Raw genomic sequence first — 8,974 nt, 5'->3', positions numbered from 1 at the left:
TTTTAAATTGTAGGTCCCTTACTGGTCTTGCTTCCATGAGTGGCCAAGATCAAGGAAAAGGGGAGAGCAACCAGCTGGTGCAGGGAAGGTCATTTACACACAGAACTAAACAGCAAGCACAGAGTCACTATTGTGGTTAGAAGTTGGCAGCATGGGATGGGGAGGGATGAGGAGTAGGGGTGTGGTTAAAAAAAATATAGGCTCCCCCCAAACTGGGTGCCTAGGACGGACGGGACTTGGTCTGCTTCAACCCAAGAGGAATCAGAAGATCAAAAGCAGTTTGAGAAGGCCAGAACCTTCAGGGATGGAGGGAGAAGGACAGTCCAGGGGGTGGGAGGGATGTTTGGCAACTGGGGTGAAAGGATAGCCCTCCCCCTGCTGGGATCCCCCCAGCCCCTCCAGTCTGGCAGGAAATGGGGCAGCCTGCAACACCCAAGAGCAGGTCTGGGACTTCTAGATGCTCCAGGCAGGGGGCTGGAGATGGCTCACAAAGGCTTGCCCTCCAGGGAAATGACAGTGCTGCACCTAGTTTCTCTGCCAGGGTGCAGCAGTCCTTGACCTCCTCGTAGCAGTTAGCTTGTAATTCATGCTTGATTCCCATCAGCTTCTTCTTGATGGCATCCTTGGAGCTGGCGTAGATCATTTTGCTCTTAAGGGGTACATTCTCAAGGGCCCAGAAGATGAACACCAGGTCCTCCTTCTTGCTCTCCTTGGTCTCATAGGTTGCATCATAGAGAGCATGGCAGCAGTCCTTGTCTGGCAGCATCTTGACAAAAGTGGTATAGGGGTCGTCCACAGTCTGCCCCACATCTCCTACCAGGATCTCCTTGCCCTCTTCCAGGATGATGTTCTTCTTGTCCTCACTCAGACAAAAAAGCACTGCCTTGGGGCTGGAGAGATGGTAAGAGCCAGTAAGAGCACTGACTGGTCTTCTAGAGGTCCTGAGTTCAAATCCCAGCAACCACATGGTAGCTCACAACCACCTGTAATGAGATCTGACGCCCTCTTCTGGTATGTCTGAAGACAGCTACAGTGTACTTATTTATAATAATAAATAAATCTTAAAAAAAAAAAAAAAAAAGCACTGCCTTCTTGCGTTTCTTCACTTCTTCTGGCTTGAAGACTTTCAAACTTTCATGTCATTAAACACCTTGATGACACCATCAGAGACAGCCACACCAGAGACCATGTTTTCAGAAATGAAAGGGAGACAGAAAGAGCTACTGAAGACCTGAGCTGCCACAGCTGCTGCCAGAATCCGACTGACAGTGCTCTTAACAACAACACTCACATCATCTTTCCAGGCATACCCCAGATTTTTTACTTATATGCCTTTCCATTAGCAAGCCTATTTAAATTATGGGAAGAGGTGATGCAAAACTATTTATGAGCCAAAGGTGTCTGTGTGTGTGTGTGTACATACATAATATTCATTAAAACCTTATTCATCTACCAGTGAGGAAATGGTAAATAAGTGATGATACAACTAAAAGATCATCTGCTTCTATAGATACTTGTCTAAAACATAAAGAAGAAATCACTAAGAAAATCCATGCCATGTTTTCTGGAAGAGTCTGTAACCCAGGCTAGACTTGGAAGTTCTGATCTACCACCTCCAGCTTCGGTTTTCTAAAAGACAACATTTTACCTTTATATGTACTATTTTAATTTGTTTAAAAAACATGTTTCACTTTTATAGTAATCTCTAAAGTTACCCAGGTCATCACCCCAAAATATGGAGTCCAGGGGGATTGCAGAGGTGGCTCAGTGATTAGGAGCATGCACGTGGCTCTTTCAAAAGACCCAATTTCAGTTTCCAGCACCCACATTAAGCAGCTCACAACCACATGTAACACTGTTCCCAGAGTCTCTGATATTCTCTCTCCCTTTCCCTCTCCTTCCCTCCCTTCTTCCCCCCTCTTTCTTCTTCCCCTTCCCCCCCCCCTGGCCTCCAAGGGCACTTGCATGTGCATGTACACTTACATGCCTTTAATCCCAGCACTTAGAGAAAGAGGCAAGTGGATCTCTGAGTTTAAGGCCAATCTGGTCTACTGACAAATTCAAGGTTAGCCAGGGCTACACAGAGAAACCCCTCTGTAGTGGTTTGAACATGTTTGGCCCAGGGAGGGGCACTATTTGCCTGTGTGGTTTTGGAGATGTGTCACTGTAGGTATGGGCTTTAAGACCCTCTTCCTAGCTGCTTGGAAGCTAGTCTTCTAGCAGCCTTCAGATAAAGATGTAGAACTCTCAGCTCTGCCTGCACCATGCCTATTTGGATGCTGCCATGCTCCCACCTTGATGATAATGGATTGAACCTCTGAACCTGTAAGCCAGCCCCAATTAAATGTTGTCCTTATAAGAGTTGCCTTGTTCATGGGGTCTGTTCACAGCAGTAAAACCCTAACTAAGAAAAAAAAAACAAACAACAGTAACAACAACAACAACAAAAATATAGTTCAGGCTAGCCTGGAACTCACTGTTTATCATGGATGTCCTTGAACTCCTGATCTTCCTAACTTTAACTCATATATCTGCTAACACTTCCCATTTTATGTTATGCTGGGATCATTCCTACCCCCCTAATTTTCTTCACAATATTGGAAATGACCCTGTGAGCATAGAAAGCAAGCACTATACCACCAAGCTACACCTTAAACCTAAAGAAACCTCACATAGTGAAAGACCCCTGTAGGGAGACCCCCACTCAAGTCTCGGGAGAACGTTCACCCAAGGAATCACGAGAGACCATCTTGATGTAAACACATGAGGCAGTTTAATTTTGGAGCTCTGGTTCGACCCCCAATCTCATGCAGGAGACAAGGGAATCAACCACAAGGCTCAGGGGTTAGGGGTTTATATAGGAAAAAGGTCTGGGGGAGCAAAGGAATCAGTATGGCTATACATGATTGGCTAGTTCAACTATCAACTATATTACGTGCAGAACAGAGTGGAAAATTCCTAAAGTTGGTGTTAATCTGAGTCAACAGAGCATCTGACCTTAAACCATATCTAAGAGGACCAGATGGCCCACTACTCAGTGTCTGCCCAGACATGTCCTTGTATGTTTTTTATAGTTTACGTCTTTTTGACCTCCTAGTTCTCGGGATGTCTAACAGCCTGCTTATTTTTGCCCAGGCTTATTTGGACATGATTGGCCTTGGTCCACTATGTTTTTCTGTAATTTTCTCATTAGCCAGCACAAGTCTCAAATTTAACTCTTTCAATAGCTGCCCAGATGGTCTTGAAAGTGACATCTTCCTGCCTCAACCCCTAGGGTAGCTGAGGAAAGACAGGGACACACCACCAGACACCTGGCAGTAATCCTACTACCTCTTCTATAACAACTCCTATTCCACTGTTTGTTCCTTTGTTACAGGGTCTCACTCTACAGCCTGGGCACACTTGGGACTCACTGTGCGACCCAGGCTGGCCTCAAATGAGCAGCAGTCCTCCAACCTCGGCCTTTCAAGTGCTGAGTTTACAAGCATGAGTCACATGACTAATTCTCAAATCTACAAAATACACTTAACTTAGAAAAATTGGAACTTAGGGAAGAAATATTTGACATGTTTTAACATAAACGTGAAGTTTTATCACCACAATTCTCAAAAGTATGATCTGTATATATCCAGATGTTTGAAGGCCTTTGAAGTAGTCCATGAAGTAATGAGGGCAGGCATTGTGCTGCATACCTGTAATCCCAACACTTGGGAAACTGAAGTAGGCTAGTCTGAGGTACATGTTGAAACCTTAGCACAAGGAGGAGGAAGAGGGGAAGGAAGAAAGAAAGGAAGAGAGGAAGGGGGGAAGGAAGGAAGCTGGAAAGAAAAGAGAAAGAGAAAGGAAGAAAGAAAGAAAGAAAAGAAAGAGGACAACAGTGATAAAAAACCTTACCTCCTGGCACCTTAGCACAATTATTTAAGGCCTGAGTATCAAATTTACCAACAGTCACTGTATCCATCTTCATTAGGCACTTAAAGGAGAAAGAAAAGCAAATGTCATTAAGAATATCCTGAGTTTGGAGACTTAAGTCAGAACACATACTTTACACGCACAAGGCTCTGGATTCTATCTCCAGCACTGCAAAAAGTAGACAGCAGTAATCCTAGCACTGGGGAAATGCAGGTAAGAGAATCGGAAGTTCAAGGCCAACCTCTGCTAGAGAATTCAAGGCAATTTTGGGATACAGGATGCGCTCTGGCTCACTCTCAAAAAGAAACAAAAAGCAAAAAGAAAAAAAAAGGAGACATTTATTCAAAGAAGTACATAAATGGCCTAGAAGCATAAAAAAATCATCATTGCGGGCAGTGGTGGCGCACACCTACTGCAAGCACTTGGATCCAAGCACTTGGGAGGCAGAGGCAAGTGGATTTCTGAGTTTTTGAGGCCAGCCTGCCTGGTCTACAGAGTGAGTTCCAGGACATCCAGGGCTACACAGAGAAACCCTGTCTCAAAAAAATAAAAACCAAACCAACCAAACAAACAAACAAACAAACAAACAGATCATCATTATTAAGTATCATGAAAATTAAAATAAAAACCACAGTGAGATATCATTTAAGCTCACTAACAATAACAAAAAAAAGGACAGATAATAGCTAGTCTACCACTAAGGGAAGTCAGGGCTGGAACTGAAGGTGGGAACGGGAAAGCAAGAACTGAAACATCACAGAGGAGTGCTGCCTACCGGCTTGCTCCTCCTCAGGAGTCAGCCTGCTTTTCACACTTTACTGAACTGCTCAGGGGTAGCACCGTCCACAGTGACATCAATCATTAAGACAAAACTACCAACAGGCCAATCTTACTCAGGGATTTTCTCAATTAAGATTCCCTCTTCCGGGCTGGAGAGATGGCTCAGCAGTTAAGAGCACTGGCTACTTGCTCTTCCAGAGGTCCTGAGTTCAATTCCCAGCAACCACTTGATGGCTTACAGCCATCTGTAATGGGATCTGATGCCCTCTTCTGATGTGTCTGAAGACAGCTACAGTGTACTCATGTAAATGAAATAAATAAATCTTTAAAAGAAAAAAAAAAGATCCCCTGATTCCCCCTTCCAAGCCCAGTGTAGTAGCATATGACTTTAATCCCAGCACTCAGAGGCAGAGGCAGAGACAGTTGGATCTGAGTTTGAGGCCAGCCTGGTCAATAAAACAAAGCACCAGAACAGCCAGGGTGATTAGGTATGTCTAAGTGTGTATCAAAATGGAACAAACAAACAAACAAAAAAACCAGCACATTCAAGTACACTCAGATTCTTTTGCAAAGAAAAAAATGTTAAGTATCAAGAAACAACGAGGCAACTAGACAAAATGACAGAAAAACACAAAACTAAGAATTTAGAACACGGGGGTAAATCAGAACTACCAGAGAGGCCAAGGATTCACATGACAACCCTGGGTTTTAATGCTCACAGAAGTTTGAGAACCATGATTCCACAGGTTCAGACTGGAGACGAGAAGTCTTAAATGGCTGATATGAAGGGTTTCCCTTGGAGCTTGGGAGGCCCTAATAACTCTATAACTCTATATACAGTTGCAGGTCTTTCATCTGAAGATTTCAAACAATGTTATAGGCATTAATTAATTTTTGCAGCGCACAAGCTAAAATTCCATGCTCTTGGCCCTGTTTTATTGACAGAAAATAGTAGCTTCCGTCGTACAGTCATTCGGCTAGGAATGATGTGGGGAGTGGAGGACATCCTGAGTGTGTGAAGTGCTAAGTGAATGTGTGTTGTTAACATGGGCCTTAGCCTCAAACTCAGAGGGAAATAGCAAAGCCTCTCCCCACCCTACTGGGGCAAGGCCCAGAGAAATGCCTTCCTGGTAGACCCACGGCTAGACAGTGTGTGCAGAAAATGTCCATCATAGCTTTCTCCTTCCAGATATTTTCTGCCCTGAAGACTGTTCCACTGCCGAGTCTGCTCCTATGAAGATTGGCCAAATCCATCTCCTTGATCCATCTGTATTCCATAAACATTCACCTCCTGTCTTCTTGTTTATCTTTAGGCGATAACCCTGCTCACGTTCAACTCTGTATAAGAAATATTGAGCCTCTGGGATGCTGCAGTTTCTCCATCAAGGAGCCTAACCAAACCCATCTTTTCTTTTTCTTTCTTTCTTTCTTTCTTTTTTTTCCAAGACGGTTTCTCTGTGTAGCTCTGGCTATCCTGGAACTCACTCTGTAGACCAGGCTGGGCCTTGAACTCAGAAATCTGCCTGCCTCTGCCTCCCAAGTGCTGGGATTAAAGGCGTGCGCCACCACTGCCCAGTCAAACCCATTTTTTCTGTGTGTCCTGTCTGTGTCTGTCTTTTCTTCATACCCTAGCTGCCCCTAGTCAGACTGGTCCATCCTGGAGCTGTGCAGTATTGTACTGGCTGGGTTTGTGTGCCAACCTGACATAAGCTGGAGTTATCACAGAGAAACCCTTGAGGAATTCCTCCATGAGATCCAGCTGTAAGGCATTTTCTCAACTGGTGATCAAGGGTGGGAGGGCTCATTATGGGTGGTACCATCCCTGGACTGGTAATCTTGGGTTCTATAAGCAAGCAAGCTGAGCAAGCCAGGGGAAGCAAGCTGGTAAGTAATATCCCTACATGGCTTCTTCATCAGCTCCTGCTTCCTACCCTGCTTGAGTTCCAGTCCTGACTTCCTCTGGTGATAACAGCCATGTGGAAGTGTAAGCTGAATAAACCCTTTCCTCCCCAACTTGCTTCTTGGTCATGATGTTTGTGCAGGAATAGAAACCCTGACTAAGACAAGTCTGAAGTCAACACTGACCTCAAATATCTTTCCCACCAAACTGTGTGTGTGTGTGTGTGTGTGTGTGTGTGTGTGTACACATGTATGTATGTATGTATATGAACACCTTAGTACACATGTAGGTTTTGGTGGGTTTCTTTTTGCTTTATTTATTTTTTATTTATATGAGTACACTGCAGCTGTCTTCAGACACACTAGAAGAGGGTATCATATCCCATTACAGATGGTTGTGAGTCACCATGTGGTTGCTGGGAATTGAACTCTGGACCTCTGGAGAGCAGTCAGTGCTCTTAACCTCTGAGCCATCTCTCCAGAGAGCCCCCACCCTGTATTTTTTGAGACAAGGTTTTACACTCTACCTTTGACTGGCCTTGAACTCCTTCCAGTCCTCAGTTGAGTTTAAGACCAGTTTAGGCTATAACAATATGACCTTGTCTGGTTTTTTGGTTTTGGGGTTTTGTTTAGGTAGGGTTTCTGTGTGTAACAACTCTTGCTATCCTAAAACTCACTTTGTAGACCAGGCAGGCCTCAAACTCACAGAGATCCTCTTGCTTCTGCCTCCCCAGCACTGAGATTAAAGGCATGCACAACCATACCTGGATTCTCTTTTAAAAATATGTGTGTATGTTTATGGGGTTGGGGGGCATTTGGCTCACTGGCAGAGTGTTTACCTGGCATTCAACCCTCAGTTCTAGAAGCCTGCCTGCATTCCTTGTGATAGGGCTTAGCTTTGGGTTTTTGTTTTTGTTTTTTCATTAAAAGCCAAGGAAGCAAACAAACACTTTTCAGGGCTAGAGAAGAGGTTGGTGAAATGACTCAGCAGTTAACCATGTGGGTTTGAGGGATCCTCTGCTTGATGGCAAGCAGTTACCTGCTTAGCTCACTTGCCTGGCCTGGTTTTGTTTTTGTTTCTGTTTTTAATGTGTATAGGTGCTTTGGTTGCAAATGTATCTGTGAACAACATATGTCAGGTAACCTCCAAGACCAGAAGAGGGTGTCACATTGCCTGCCTCTGGAGTGACAGTTGGGGTTCTGGGAATCACACCCATGTCTTCTAGAAGATCAGCCAGTGGGCTGATTTTTTTTCTTTTTTTGATGTTGTTACATTTATTTAATGTGTGTGTTGGGGGGTGCACATGCATGCACAATCACGCACAAAAGCACATGTGCATGTATGCGTCATGATATGCGCCAGAGGACTTGATTCTCTCATTCTTACATATAGGTCCAATGGATTGAACTCAGGTTTGTTTTTTTTTTTTATTTGTCTTTCGAGACAGGGTTTCTCTGTGTAGCCCTGGCTGTCCTGGAACTCACTCTGTAGACCAGGCTGGCCTCGAACTCAGAAATTTGCCTGCCTCTGCCTCCCAAGTGCTGGGATTAAAGGCATGCGCCACCACTGCCCAGCAAACTCAGGTATTATTAATTAAGTAATTCACTTTTGGTTTTTGAAACAGGATCTCTCTGTAGTCCTGGATGTCTTAGAGCTCACTGTGTAGACCAGGCTGACCTTGAACTCACAGAAATCCTCCCACTTCTGCCTCCTGAGTGTTGGGATCAAAGACTTGCACCACCACACCAGCCAAGATAATAGAGCTCTTCACCACCCTGCTCACCACCTGCTAGAGAATGTCACCTGTGCCCTGTGGAGGGGGAGGAGACATGGGACACCCATCCTTATGATAGTCTACCATATCTTACTTCAGGAAGATTTGTATCTTGGGAATTATCTACCCAACCATCTTTCTTTCCATGAAAGAAAGGTGAGACCCTTCATCAAGAACCCTTCATCAAGAACCCATCAAGGCCCTTCATCAAGAACACCCAAGAAGTCAATGGCAGACTTCTCACCAGAATGAGAATCAGGTCTTTGAACTCCAGGGCACACATCCAGGGCGGCTCCTTATACAGGGCATGCCTTCCCCGAGCCCTGGCTGGAAGATCAAAGGCTGCCCTAGGCAGCTCTTTCACCAACCTGCTATGCTCTGAGCACCTAGGCTCAGAGGTTGAAAATGAGGTCCAGGAAACAGGTAGAGTGGTCCCAGCCCTTTTTCAGTTTTTGAAACAGGGTCTTATATGGCCCAAGCTAATCTCAAATTCACTATGTAGATGAACTCCTAATTCTCCTGTCACTGCCTAAGTGCTGGAATTACAGATGTGTACCACTGTCCCCAACTTAAAAATATCTTATTTTTAACGTAAAAGTGTTCTGTTC

General features: G+C 44.6%; 1 pseudogene; it reads right to left on the bottom strand.

Annotated features, from left to right (window-relative positions):
• Positions 1-160: 160 nt before the first annotated feature.
• On the bottom strand, positions 161-943 carry LOC116087019 (annotated as a pseudogene).
• Positions 944-8,974: the final 8,031 nt, after the last annotated feature.

The sequence above is a fragment of the Mastomys coucha genome, unplaced genomic scaffold (genome assembly GCF_008632895.1).
Source record: "Mastomys coucha isolate ucsf_1 unplaced genomic scaffold, UCSF_Mcou_1 pScaffold13, whole genome shotgun sequence".
In the NCBI taxonomy this organism is placed as follows: domain Eukaryota; kingdom Metazoa; phylum Chordata; class Mammalia; order Rodentia; family Muridae; genus Mastomys; species Mastomys coucha.
Note: the sequence above shows the minus strand (reverse complement) of the source record. Positions and strands in the feature narration are given on the sequence as shown.